At 48.0% G+C, this 14,260-nt stretch overlaps 1 long non-coding RNA gene across 1 annotated transcript; it reads left to right on the top strand.

The window, feature by feature from the left end:
• Positions 1-3,271: 3,271 nt before the first annotated feature.
• Positions 3,272-12,948, top strand: LOC140698422 (uncharacterized). The gene is made up of 5 exons (XR_012076206.1): positions 3,272-3,411; positions 7,002-7,127; positions 7,361-7,510; positions 11,178-11,336; positions 12,831-12,948. It is a non-coding gene; the product is annotated as an uncharacterized lncRNA (long non-coding RNA).
• The last annotated feature ends 1,312 nt before the right edge of the window (positions 12,949-14,260 follow it).

Raw genomic sequence — 14,260 nt, 5'->3', positions numbered from 1 at the left:
CCAGGGAGAGTTCTAGGGAGAGGAAATAGCCAGTACCAAGGCCCTGACATGGAGTGGACCTGATGAGATCTAGGGACAGCAGAGAGGCCAGTGTGACTGCAACAGAATCAGGAGGGACACAGTGGTAGGCAGTGAATAAGCAATAGCTCTGTCTACACTATGGTAATGATTATACAACTGTGATTCTTACTAATTCATCAAAGCCTTAAGGTAATCATTTTAAGATAAAGTGAGAAAAATCCCAAAGAAATTCTCTCTTCTAAGAGGCAGTATAGCTTAGTGGTTAAGAGTGTGGGGGTTGGGACCAGACTGTGAGGGTTCAAATTTCAGCTACTCATTAGCTGTGTGGCCTTGGGCAGGTTACTTAACCTCTCTGTGCCTCAAGTCCATTATCTGGAAAGGAAAACTCAGTACCTCCCTCCCAGGGCTGTTGGGCTAGGGACATAAAAGAGGCGCCTGCCACATAGTACGTGCTCAATTTAAAAAATCATCGTCACTATTATTGTTGTGCCCGACGCTAGACTCTGGCCCTGCAGTTCCTCTCTGGGGGATGTGCAGGGAAGTGAGAAGTCATAGTCTGAGGATGGCAGTTGTCATGCTGACCCCCTAGCTGGATCACCCTATATCAACAGATACCCTCCTTCTCGAGCTTCAGTTTCCTCATGTGGAAAATGGGACCCCTCCCGGGACTGGCATGAAGACTGAAGGGGATGTTAATGCATATGAGGTGGGGGGAGAGAAAGATGGGGTGTTGGTCCAGGTGGATTGAGACTCAGCTCACCCACTTGCTCCTGGGGGGCCTTGGGCGGGTGGCTTCACTCCCTGGATCCTGCCTTTTTCCAGCTATGAAATGGGTCTAGGGTGGGTGGTGGTGTCTCTCAGTGGAAGGTAAGTTCAGGTCTGGAGACACACGGAGCTGTGTGGTCTGGCACTAACCACTTTCGGGCAGGATGACCTCACTGCTCTGGGCCACAATTTCCTTCCTTGTTGAGAGAATGATAGCTCTGTCTGGGAGCCCTCCCATCTCTACCCAGGCTGCTCTGGTCTCCCAAAATCCGTCCATCTGTCTCCCTGTCTGTGTCTGTCTGTCTTTTTTCCCTCTCTGTTTTGATCTTTTTCTTTGTCTCTGTCTTGCCTTGTCTCTCTCCATCCCTGTCTCTCGTTCTGACTCTGTCCCACTCCCTCTCTGTCCCTCTATCTCTGTATCTTTGTTTCTTCTTTCCGTCTCTTTCTGTCTCTCTGTCCATGTCTCTCTCTGACTCGTTCTCTCTCTCACACACACACAAGTGACACACACTTGTGAGGCCCAGTGACGTGTTACAGGAGGGCGCAGGCAGGAGGCTGGGCCGTGCTTCATCCCAGAAAAGCGGCAGGAACGTCCCTCCTCCTCGTGACTCACCTGGGCCTCACCTGGCTCCTACCTGTCTGCTGGGTCCCCAGGGAGGCCCCCAGGTTTCGGGGGCTTCCCGGGGCTGAGGAGAGGAGACTCTGGTGTAGAGACAAAGAGGGAGAGAGATCAAGAGAAACAGAGACACAGACAGAGGGAGACAGGAAAGGAGAGATAGTGAGAGAGTAAGAGGCCAAAGATGGACAGATAGGGGACATCAGAGAGGGACAGAGACAGAGACTGAGAAAACAGCAACTGAGAGCTGAGGACAGAGACAGCAAGAAATAGGACAGAGACACACACACACACACACACACATTGACAGATGGAGTTATCGAGAATGACCTCCACTTGCCTTCAAAGAAAGAAAAGCAAAGACAGAGACTGACGGATACCATGCGCATGCAGGCTCATCTAGGACCCCCTCAGCCTCTTGCCACCTGCCTGAGGAAGTGACCATCTCTGTCCTGGGCTGATTGTGGAGGCAGGTCTGTGGCCATTGCCTCCCTAACTCCAGGAGGCATGACAGGCAACACTCATGAGCTTTCCCATCCTGGCCTGACCACCTCCTAAATGGGGGGCATCTCAGCTTGGGGCCTCAGTTTTCCTCTGTAAAAGTGGGGGACAGAAGAGGAATCACCCTCGGGATTGGCAGAGCCAGGAAACCCCTGAGGTCCACACCCTTCTTCCTCCACTTTCCAGACAGAGAAACTGAGACCTGAAGGGGGACTTAATCTATTTATTATTTAGCCAATTTTTAAAATTGAAGTATAGTTGATTTACAACCTTGTGTTAGTTTTTGGTGTACAGCAAAGTGATTCAGTCATATATATATATATATATATATATATATATATGCATATTCTTTTTCATTATAACTTATTACAAGATATTGAATAAAGTTCCTTGTCCTGTATTGTAGGAACTTGTTGCTTATCTGTTTCTTTTTTAAATGGAGATACTGGGGATTGAACCTGGGACCTCGTACATGCTAAGCATGAGCTCTACTGACAAAAGGTAAGAAGACCATTGTTCCCCTACAGCCTCCAGAGGGAGGGCTCTGTCAACCCCTGGATTTTGGCCCTTTAAATCATTTCAGATTTCTGAACTCCGGTGCTATAAGAGAATACATTTTTTGTGGCTTTAAGACACTAAGCTGGTGGTAATTTATCATAGCAACAATAGCAAACGAATACAGGAGGTTAAGCCACTTGCCTACAATGACTTGTAAGTATAGAGTCAGGATTTGGACCCAAGCAGTCTGGCTCTGCCGCCAGCGATCATAACCACCATGCTGAGTGTCGCTGCCCCAGGCAGACAAGAACCAGGAGCTAGAAGCCCCCATCTCTTTCCATCCCGTCCTCCACCAGGCCTCTTTGCCATGCTTCCCACTGGCTTCATGGGGTTGGGGTGACCTGGGAATAAGAGGGAATCTAGAGGGAAAAAAATGTGCTGAGTTTGTGCAGAAAAGAAAGATTCTCCTGCCTCCAGCACGTTGCAGTTCGAGTTCCACTGCTTAGCTGCCATAGCAGAAATAACCATTGCAATCCAGGGGCCAATGCTGCTCATGGGTAAAGAGCTCCTATTAGGGGTTAAAATGTGTGCCCACCCCCCCCCCTGCCAGGAAAGGAGGGAAGGAAGGAAGGGAGGAAGGAAAAAAGAAAGAAAGAAAGAAAGAAGGAAGGAAAGAAAGATGTTGAAATCATAACTCCAAGTACTCAGAAAGTGACCTTATTTGGAAACAGGTTTGTTGCTGATGTAATTAGTCAAGATGAGGTCATAGCAGAGTGAGGTGGGCCCCTAATCCAATATGACCAGTGTCTTTATAAGAAGACAGACACTGAAGACAGAGACACAGGGAGAAGGCCATGTGATGGTGAAAGCAGAGGTTGGAGTTATGAGCTGCCAGCCCAAGGCAGCCAGAAAATCACCAGAAGCTAGCAAGGGGCCAGAGAGGATCCCTGTGTTTCAGAGAGAGCTCAGTCCTGCCAACACCTTGACTTTGGACTTCCAGCCTCCAGATCGTGAGACAATATATTTCTGTTGTTTTAAGCTCCCCCCACCCCCGCCTTGGTGGTACTTTGCTGTGGCAGCCACTGAAAATGAATACAGATTCAATGAACTAATAGAAAAATTAGGAAAAAGGGGAAGCACAATGGCTCTTATAGAAATGAAACTGGAAAGGGGGGAAGGTATAGCTCAGTGGTAGAGCGTCTGCTTAGTATGCATGAGGTCCTAGGTTCAATCCCCAATACTTCCATTTAAAAAAAAAAATTGACACTAAAATACCTTTTGCGTTAGCTGGCTTTTGCTGTTATACCACCCCAAAATTTAGTGGCTTGAAACAACAAAAATTATGCCTTATGCCTTAAGATTGTGTGGGTTGGCTGGGCCCATCTCGGTCCAGGCTGGCTCGGCTAGGCCTGGTTAGTCTTGGATGGCTTCACTTGTAGGTCATCGGCTGGAGTGGCTGGGGTGCCCAGAACCCTTCCCATCCTCCGGGAGGTAAGCTTGTTCACATAGTGGCAAAATAGGTTCTCAGGAGCAAGAAAGTGATAACAAAAGCTGCAAATTCCCCTTAGGCTGAGGCTCAGAACTCACACAACATTATTTCTGCCACATTCTATTGGTCGAAGAGAGCTCCAAGGCTGACTCAAAGTTGAGGAGAAGGAAAGAGATTCAACTCTTGATGGAAAGGGATGCACAGAATTCATGGCCACTAGCATCTTACCACGCCCCTTTCACCTACAGACTGGCAAAACTAAAACAGTCAGATGATGCACAGAGTTGGAGAAGCTGGGTGGAAATAGACACTCCCACACGCAGCTGGTGAGAGTGTAAATTGTTACAAACCCACGGATGGTCATTTTGCAATTGCTCTCAAAATTACAAAAGTAGAAAATTCTTTTGATGTTGCAAAACCACTCACCTCTTCTGGAAACTTGGTACACATGTTCTTCACTGCAAAGGAAATTGTAATACTGAGCCATAGGAAAATACCTGGCTGTACAAGAGGGACTTTTATCCAATGGGAAAAAGAAAGAGGAAATTGTGTAATTCAGATTACATGATGGTCAGGTCGAACAATCCAAGGGCAGAACAGTGTGTATGACATACCACTGTTTGTAGGTAAAAGGCAGCTGGGGAGGGGATGCCCAGCCCTTATTTGTTAGGAAGCGCATTAATTAAAGAACTCTTTTGATATCCCCTCACCTTCAGGTTCCAAATTAAGGGCAGGAAAATGTTGCTTCTCTGCCTCCCTGCCCTTCACACTCTTCACTCCAAAATCCTCATATTTGTGCAGCTTGTTGCCTGTTTACCCAGACCGAGTTATCAGCTAACCTTTGAGGAGACTGGCTTCTGGTCACAAAGCCTCCAAAGCACCAGGAGCCACTCCCTCCTCACCTACTCCAGCCTCCCTGGGGACTGTTCTCCCTTCTTCCCACTGCCTGAACCAAGGCGCTCGGGATTCACCTGGGAAGGAGGTGGGCTTCCTCCCCAAATTTGCCCCTGCCTCAGCACCCCATCAAGAGGAGCTGCCTCCAGGTTCCTGTCTCTCCCTTAGGACCGGCACCTTTCAAAGATTGCTCCTTGACTACACACCCTGATTGAGGGCCCTGCCCCAGCACTTGGGAAGCCTGACAAGCCTGCAGAGTGCCTTTGGACTGGTCTTTTCTCTTAGTTGAGACCTCTCCTCTGAGCCAAGGGGAGAGGCCAATTCCAGCCTTGCCAGGCCCACTGCTAGATGATGATGGTGGTGATGGTGGTGATGATGGTGGTGACAGTGATGAAGGTGATGGTGATGGTGGCGATGGTGGTGATGGTGATGGTGATGTAGCGTTGACTGTTCTCAGCACTCTGCAGAATTCAGCTCATTTTACCCCCACAGCAGCCCTTTGATGTAGGTCCTCCTAGCTGCTCTATTGGAAAAACAAGAAAGCTGACGCTCAGATGAGTGATTTCTCCAAGACCACCCATCTTGAAGCAGCAGAAGTGGAACCTGAATCCAGGCTTTCTGGCTTCAAAGTGCTCACCCCTCTCTGGATGGGTGTGTGGTTTCCTTAAAGCTTGAACATCACTAGTAAAAATCCCCTCAGCAGTGACATAGCCAACACTTGTCGAGCGCTTATGGGAGGCCCTGGGGTTTGCCAGTTTAGTGGCTGAACACAATGAGGCCCCAAACAGGGGAAAGGATATCCCCTGAGTTACCCTTCAAAGGTAGGGACCCAAAGCTATTAATAATAATAACAACAACATGTCCATCACCCTTCTCCACTAGGTAGCTTCGGTCTTGTCCCACATGCCCCTTGGGACTCAGTTTCCCCATCTCCCTGCTCCCTAAGACCCTTTCTCCCCTGCCTGGTATCTCAGTGGCCAGGGTCGCAGGTGGGGCCACTATTTCCTCAGCCTATTTGCTCTCCCACATCCAGGGCTGCCACCTCAGCCAAGGCCCTTGAATAAAAGGCCAGGGCACCTGGTTCTGGCTTCCTCCTCTGCGGTCTAGATCATGCTCTGGCTCCTCCCTCCCCTGGCGCTCCTGGGTGCTCTGGCAGCCCCAGAAGATAGGTACATTGTGTGTGATCCCTCAGAGATGGGGAGGGTTGGCTCAAAATCAAGCGGGTGGTGGGATTCTGGCTTCAGAGTCTGAGCCCCGGCTCCTTCTAAACTCGGCTGTTCGTCCAGCAGAGGCAAGTGACGGGAGTGTTTGAGAGCATAGTTCTGAAGCCCGGCTGCCTGGGTTGTAATCCTGGCTCTGCCCCCTTCTTAGCTCTGTGACCTTGAGCAAGCCACTTAACCTCTCTGGGCCTCAGTTTCCCCATCTGTGAAATGAGGATGATAATGGCCTGGCCTCTGGGGACCATGGGGGGCAGTCATTGAATCAATACATTTGAGGAGTTTTTTAAGAACTTAGAGTAATATCAGGCGGTACGTAGCCTTGTCTGAAGGTGAGCTCTTATTAATAACTTATTATTATTCCTTTCCTTGGCCTGCCTGTCTCCCCTTTGGTGCTAATTCTACCACCTTTGGCCCAGGCTGGAAATCAAGGGATCCTAGCCAGGGTCTCACTGTGTGATCTTGGGTGAGATGCCAAGTCCATCTGGCTTCAGTTTCCTTATCTATAAAAGGAAGGTATGAGATGAGGTCAGCAGTTTTCAGACTGCTCCTTAGAGACTTGAGGGTTCTTGGAAGAGCCTCAGGGGCCTCTGGGAGGTTAAGAGAAAGGCTTAGTGGACAGACGGGACTCTTCTCAGCCCAGATGATGAAGGGAAATAACACTTTAATCTCTCCTGTTCTGCAGTTGTGAGGGAGATGTTGAGAGAAGGCGTTCCATGGCGAGCCCTAGTAGATTAGGGAGACTGTCAGCAGCTCCAGCTTGGAGAGGCTGACTCCATCTCCAGACCTTTGCCCACACTGTTCCACCCACCTGGAATGCCGTTCACACACCACCGGGAAAGTCATCCTTAATGCTCTCCACACAGCCCTCCCCTCCCACGCTCAGTCTTTAGATCTATTCTTGAATCATGTGTGAGTGTGTGTGTGTGTGTGTGTATGAGTGTATGTGTTTGTTCTCTTTCTCAAATTGCAAGGTCTGAGCACACCTCTCTCCCCGCAGGGACCTCCAAGATGTGTCCAGTCTGCCCTTGGCTGGGAAACTGCACTGAGAGAACCTGTCCTCCAGCCCAGGACTCCTGCCTGTTTAGCCAGATGCAGCTGGGTGGGGGCAGAGAGGATGGACAAAGTGCGTGGGCAGGGGGTTGGAGGGGAGAGGCATGGACGGGCCGCCCTGGGACTGGAGGTTCCCAGCTTTGCCTGGTAGCACAGCTCAGTACCGCAGGGAGTGGCAGCGGGGAGGGGTGGTGTCCACACCAGCTGAGGTCCCAGGTTGACCTCCGGGATTTGCTACAGAGTGGGCAGAGGTCTGGGGGCGGGGGTTGGAGCGATCTGTAACCTCTCCTTAAATTCTATCATCAGCAAATGGGACTCTCATCAAGCAACGGGCCCTGCGTGGCCCCTAGGGAATGCTGAGAAGGTGTCTATGCCCTGACCTACAGCCCCGACTTGGTCTCTGGGTCAGCACAGCCTGCTGTGAATCAAACAACGGCAGCAGGGCTACCCAACAAGGTTTGTCAGCGGGACCTGGGGGGTCACACACCCGGGTGGGGTGTCATGGGAACTTGGCCCTGGTTGCCAGCTCTGCCTGGCTGCTTGAGGCAAAGACAGCCTTCATTTTCTCATCTGGAAAATGGGTGTGAAATAACTTTCGCAGGGGGTGCCTCCAGCAGAAAGCTGTCGGCACTCGAGATACAGTAGCTGTGCTTATTGAGAGCTCGGGGAGGGGGCTGCGCAGAGGCCCCAGACTCTTATTTTCTCCTTAGGAGAGCAGCTGCCCTGAAGGTTAGCCAAGCAGAACAAGAAATGTCATGCGCGGTGACGGGCCCAGATCCCGGGTGAGGGGAGGTGCTTACTTTCAGGTGCTGACTCTGCACTTGCTCCACCTGGACAGCAAGCACCTCCTCACCAGCCTCGCTCTAGACCTGGCTCTGAGTGGTGATAAAGATCAGGTTCTTTGGCTGCTGGGTTCTTTTTCCAAAGAAGGCATTTGCATTTGTATCTATTTGACAGGTGTAGCAGTGGGGAGAATGAGGCCGTTCCACACTTGGGGCTCCTAGCCTTCCTTCTAAACCCCTGGGATTTCCCTCCTCTTAAACTGTCCGCATCAACCAAATAAAATAGCCAGGTGCAGGTGGAGAGGCGGGCATGCTATTCTGTACATAAAATGCCAGTTATGATCATAACTGCTTCAAACAAAACTCCTATGTGCAAGGAAAGGTTGAAGGGACCACCTAGGAATACTTTGATCACAGCTGTGCTCTCCGTAGAAACTTTTTTAAAGTATTTTTTGAGGGTAATTAGGTTTATTTATTAATTATTATTATTTTTTTTAATGGAGGTACTGGGGATTGAACCCAGGACCCTGTGCATGCTAAGCACTGCACACTGCCACTGAGCTACACCCTCCCTGCTACCATAGGAACATAATGTGAGCCATACAGGGAATGAAAGCTTTTTGAGTAGCCACATTCAAAAGCACAAAGAAATGGATGACATTTATTTTAATAATAGAACTTATTTAAGGCGACAAATCTAAAATATTATTTCAACATGGAGATAATCAATATGAAATTACTAATGAGATATTGTACTTTCTTTTTTCAAATGAAGCCTCTGAAATCTAGGGTGTGTTTTATACTCACAGCACATCCCAAAGGGAACCAGCCACATTTTAGGTGCTCAGTAGCCACGTGGAGACACTAGTCACGTGTCAGCCAGCGCAGTTCTCTCATCTGTTTTTCTGTATCTGCCAGTGTTTCCATACAAACCCCCATTAAAACGATTCATGGTTTAGTTCTGACTCAGGAAAAATATGCTTAGACAGCTTCCTCTTAAGTGTTTCAGGTTTCTAAGAAAACTCTGCAAATTAATCAGATGGTGGAGAACCTGCAAGCCACGGTCCTACTGTTTTGCAGAACACCACAACATCTTAAAACCTGAAACACCAGCCTCACGTTTTCGTCACTTTTGGAGGCCGGGGTCTTTGAGGGAGGGCTTTTGCCTGTGTGGTCAGTGTTGCGTCTCCAGGACAGAACCTGGCACACAGTAGGTCCTCGAGAAATCTTTGTGGAATTAATTAAAGAACATTTAGGATTCAGCCTGAAGGTTTGTTTAGGACAGAGGAGCAATTTAGGACCAACCCCACCTTGAGGTGCTGTTCACTGCTCCTTGGAAAAAGTCTTCAAGGGCTGGAAGCAGGTGGCTGAGACTAGGCTGGTCCCAGTTTGGAGGAAAGTGCCCCCGGGGGGTGTGGGTGGAGGCAGCAGGCCCAGACGGCTGGTGGGGGAAGGAGGGCTGAGAGGTGGGTGGACCCACACCCACTCCCACCAGAGGCAGGACCTGAAGCCCAGCCCAACGGGCTGAAGTGTCACTATTGTTCTGGGGATAAGTTGGCCCCATGTGACTCCCTTTCCATCATGAACGGCACTGGGAGCCAGACTCTGTGTCTCACCCTCCATGGGACATGGCCTGGAGAAAAGAGTTCCTTTCCAGCAGTTATTTGCATGGCTTGCCTCACTGCCACCTACACAGATGTGTTGAGGTTTATTTGCATGTGGGTTCTGGTTATCTATTGCTATTTAACCAATCACTCTCACCCGTAGTGGCTTAAAACAACAACAGTCGCATTATTAACTCTTACGGTTTCTGTAGGTGGGAAATTCAGAACAAAACTGCAGGACAGTTTTGAGTCTCTCATGTGGCTGCAGTCAGAGAGCGGCTGGCTGGAGCTGCAGGGTTGAGAGCAGCCAGGGGCTTGCTAAGCATCTCATCCACGTAGGCTCTGGGCCTTTCCATGTGCTCTGTCCACATTGGTTAGACTGGGCTTCCTCACAGCGTAGCTGCCACCATCTTTACATGGCAGCAGAAGATTTCAAGAACAAGTATTTCAGCAAGCAAGGTGGCAGCTGCACGGCCTCTTATGACCTAGCCGTGGGAATCACATGATGTCACTTCTGCCACGCTTCACTGGTTGAAATGGTTGCAAAAGTCCATCTGGTTTCAAGGAGAGGCGATACAGACCTGCCCCTCTTGGTCTCAAAGAATTTGCAGATGTATTTTAAAATCATCACTGTGTGTTTGCAAATGGTTGGAACAGAGGCTTTTTGAGCAAAAGGCTTAGAATAGAGCTACACTGAGCAGAGGACAAACTATGAAACCAACACAGTGATAGAGAGAAGTGGCCTGGGCTTCTGCTCCTGGCAGTCTCAGGGACTAGCTCCCCCAAGAATTTTTCCTGCTATAAGCTGTAGCGTGCTGGGAAAGTGGGGTGAGAGGAGCCAGAATGGTGGGAGTGGTCCACTCTGGCGGGGAGAGGCATTTTACCACTGCCATTATTTAGAAATGCTGGTATATGGTGATGATAAAAAACAGATTGACTTTCACTTGATTTTATTGTTCTTTTAAATTGCTCTGCAGACAATGCACCCTCTTATATCCTGCTTCTGGGATGGATTGCTCCCACTCCCCATCTCCCTTGGTATTCTGATGTTTACAAATGAACTAGATTCCATAAAAAAAATGTTCCCATGATTTTGGGTGCTTACAGGAAATTAGGGAAATTTCTGAAGGTCTCCAAACAAAACAAAAATGTGAGCAGAAATCAGGAGAGCAGTGAGTAAACATGGATGGCACAGTGGCCCTGAGAACGAATGCTGTTAACAGCCTGCTTTGAGTGATGACATTTTGGGTCCACAGCATTGTTGTGGAGCTGACTCTTTGACTCCCACATAAGCCAAGGACCTTGGAAGGAGGTTGAAATGATGCCAGCTTGGTAGTGCTCCCTGGTTTTCAATATAACCAAAGGCAAATCCCCATCTAGGGAAAAGTCTCCAGGACTCCCACAGATGGACATCAACCGAATATGAACTCATAATCCAGAGCTCAGGAAATGCGCAAGGAAACAAGCCACCATGAGTGATAGCAGAGGTAACAAACAACAGATACAGATCGACAAGGAGCTACTGTAATTAGCTGCTACGGAACATAGATATATGTGACACATGTTAAAAAAAAAATAAAGCTAGGACTGCTCCCCCACAAATGAGCAGGCAACAAGAGGTTGTAGGAAACGACCAGAGAGATTTGAAAATGAATCATATGAAACTATGGGAATTTTCAGACAAAGAAAGGCAGACATCAATGTGAAAAGGCTCAAGCTCTGAGTTTCCCCCTGCAGCTTACCCCTGTTTCTGCAGTGGATCCCCAAATCCTGAAGAGCTGTGCTACACCAAAGATCTGCATCTGCAAGCAAACAGCATCCTGGGCCCGGAAGAGTCTGGATTTCATCTGACCGCCAAGCCTGAGTGCTACTATGCGGCTTCTCTCACTCAGCCAGGTGTCTTGAAGCCTGACTTCCTGAGACCCTACCCTCTCTATCCTTTCTGGATTCCACATGCCCTTCCCAATCCTATATGTTCCCAGGGTACTCCCTCCCGCTACCATAATGCTCCCAAGGAGTTCAATTACCCATATGCACACACACACACACACACACAAATTCACACCACCTGACACCTGGAAGTAGAAAATTCCATTGGCGCATATCCACACATCCACAAACATCTACATTTACATCCCAGCACCTGAAACACACCTACAGAGGAGCACACATTTCAAAACAGACACACACATCCTGTTGTGTAAGCGAGACTAAGAGATCTTGGTTTAAATAAGAAACCTGGTGGTCTTTTTCTTTTCTTCACTTCCTTGCTTGTGAAAGAAGACAGATTTGCCAACACAGTCTTCTCTGGGTTGAACAAAGAACATCGACAATAATTTTTGTCTTCCAGAAAAGAGAGATGTTAATTGAGATAATATTTACCAGGGCAACAGCTATCTAAGTGAGACAACTGAACAGAATGACAGGTGTTTCAGAGGCACAAAGGCGATTTTTAGACCTGGACAGAACAGCATCTCGTTAGCTCTGGGGACATAGAAGTCGCTTTTGTTCGAACCTACACAGCAAGGACAGTTCTGTGATGCAGAAGAGGATATGTCTGCTGAATCTGCAGGCAAAGTGAGAACATGCTCACCAACACTTCCTCAGATTACCAGCTGCTAGGAGTTTTACTTTTCAAAACTAAGCCCAGGATTAAATGAATGATCACAGTGAAGAAAAAAAAAGAGGTAGACTCAATCTACAGATGCTAAAATTTGCACCATGGAAAGGGAAAAAGGGCAAAATAGGATTGCTAACAACTGGAACAAGGGACATGGAATTTTTGTGTATACAACCCCTGTGGACATGTAATATATCCATGCAGGGACACATTGGTTGTCAGAGCCAAACACATGGACTGGGAAAGAGACAGGTACAAACACAGAAACATACAAAAGTACAAAATATACACAGACGTGCTGAAACACTTAATAACATCCACAAACATTCACATCTGAACACCAACGTCTACATCCAAGCACCCCAGACCTTGCTGGAAACACAGACACACCCAGACACAGAAATATACACAGACCCACAAAACCAGCCTTGTACACATACACAAAAACACGCGCTCTGTTCACACAGATATGCACGTAGGCACCTACACGTACAGCAACTCACGGAGGCAGACACACGAACATCCCCACCCTTCCTTAGACCATTTCAGAACGTATAGACAGAGCGCAACGCGGGCATGCACAACCACGTGTGCACAGAGAAATGGGCCTGCGTGCTTGTACACACAAACTGCATAATCACAGAAGTGCACGCAGCAGCGTATTTGCGTAGTCACGGGCACATATCGATACGCTCAGAAATGCACACACACACACACACACACACGTTGTCCTCCAGCCAGCTCATCTGCCTCTCTCCCCTGGTTCCCAGGCACCTGCAGCCCACTCCAAGGCTGAGGGCACCGTCTGTTTCACCTGCTCAGACGTCTACCATTGTGACCCTCTCCCCTGCAGAGAAGACAGGAACTACTGCCTTCAGACGGCGGGCGTCGCAGGTGAGTGCCCTGCGGACAGGACAGGTAGGAAAAAGCCACAGAGGCTGGTGTCAGTGGAGGATGTGAGTTTAAAGTCTGATGCCACGTTTGTCATAGTCATTTATTGCTGAATGACAAATCAGCTTAAGACGCAGTGCCTTAAACAGCCACCAAAGGACAAATACTGCATGATTCCACTTACATGAGATACTGAGAGTCGTCACAATCGTGGGAAAAGAAAATAGAATGGCAACAATAGTTTCAGTTTTGCAAAATGAAAAAGTTCTAGCGATCCATTACACATCATGTGAATATTGTTGTCACCACTGAACCATACACTTAAAAATGGTTAAGAAGGTAAATTTGGTATTATGTATTTTTTCAACAATAGCTCCTTTTTTTTTTTTAAGTCAGGGAGGTAATTAGGTTTATTTATTTATTTATTTTTAGAGGAGGTACTAGGGATTGAACCCAGGACTTTGTACATTCTAAGCATGTACTCTGCCACTTAGGCTGTATCCTCCCCCCTTAATTATGTTTTTTTAACCACAATATTAAAAAATAACTTCATGGCTCAAAACAACTATTTATTATTTCTCACAATTTGTTGAATTGACTGAGCTCAGCTGGGCTGTTTTTTTCTGCTCTAAGGAGTGAAGGCTGAGGTCCAAGGTGTTGGCTGCATTCAGCTGGGAACTCAGCTAAGGCTGAATGTTCGATAGAGCCTCTTACCTTCTGGGGCCTCTCTCCATGTCTGTAACCTAGTTGAGTTTCCTTACAAGATGGCAGTTAGCTTCTGAGGAGAAAGAAGTGGAACCATCTGCTTCTTAAGAGACAAGCCTGGGAGTGGGGAGGGTAATAGCCCAGTGATACAGTGCATGCTTAGCATGCATGAGGCGCTGGGTTCTATCCTCAGTGCCTCTATTTAAAAAAAAAAAAACAAAGGAAATAAATTAAAAAAAAAAGAGAGATAAGCCGAGAACTGTCATACTGTCACTTCTGCACAGTCTACTGATCAGAACAAGTCACAAGGCCAGCTCAGGGGTGAGGAAATTGATTCCACCTCTTAACCTGGGAGTGGTAAAGTCATGTTGCAAAAACAGCATGCAAAAGTCTGCATCTACTGAAACATTCTGACCAGGGAGTCCCCAAGTCCCCTGTCAGTCTGTTCCATAAAGGGAAAAGCTGGATCTTCTGTAAATGGGATGAGGAGTTGAACTGAAACCAGCTCTTCTCTGGTATAAATTCCAAGAGGCACATGAATGGGAGAAATAGGAATTCCAGACAAGGAGGAATAGTAAGGATCATGTACCAGACCCAGTGCTGG

The sequence above is a fragment of the Vicugna pacos genome, chromosome 9, assembly GCF_048564905.1.
Source record: "Vicugna pacos chromosome 9, VicPac4, whole genome shotgun sequence".
Taxonomy (NCBI): Eukaryota; Metazoa; Chordata; class Mammalia; order Artiodactyla; family Camelidae; genus Vicugna; species Vicugna pacos.
The sequence above is the reverse complement of the archived record's forward strand: the minus strand, read 5'-3'. Positions and strand labels throughout refer to the sequence as shown.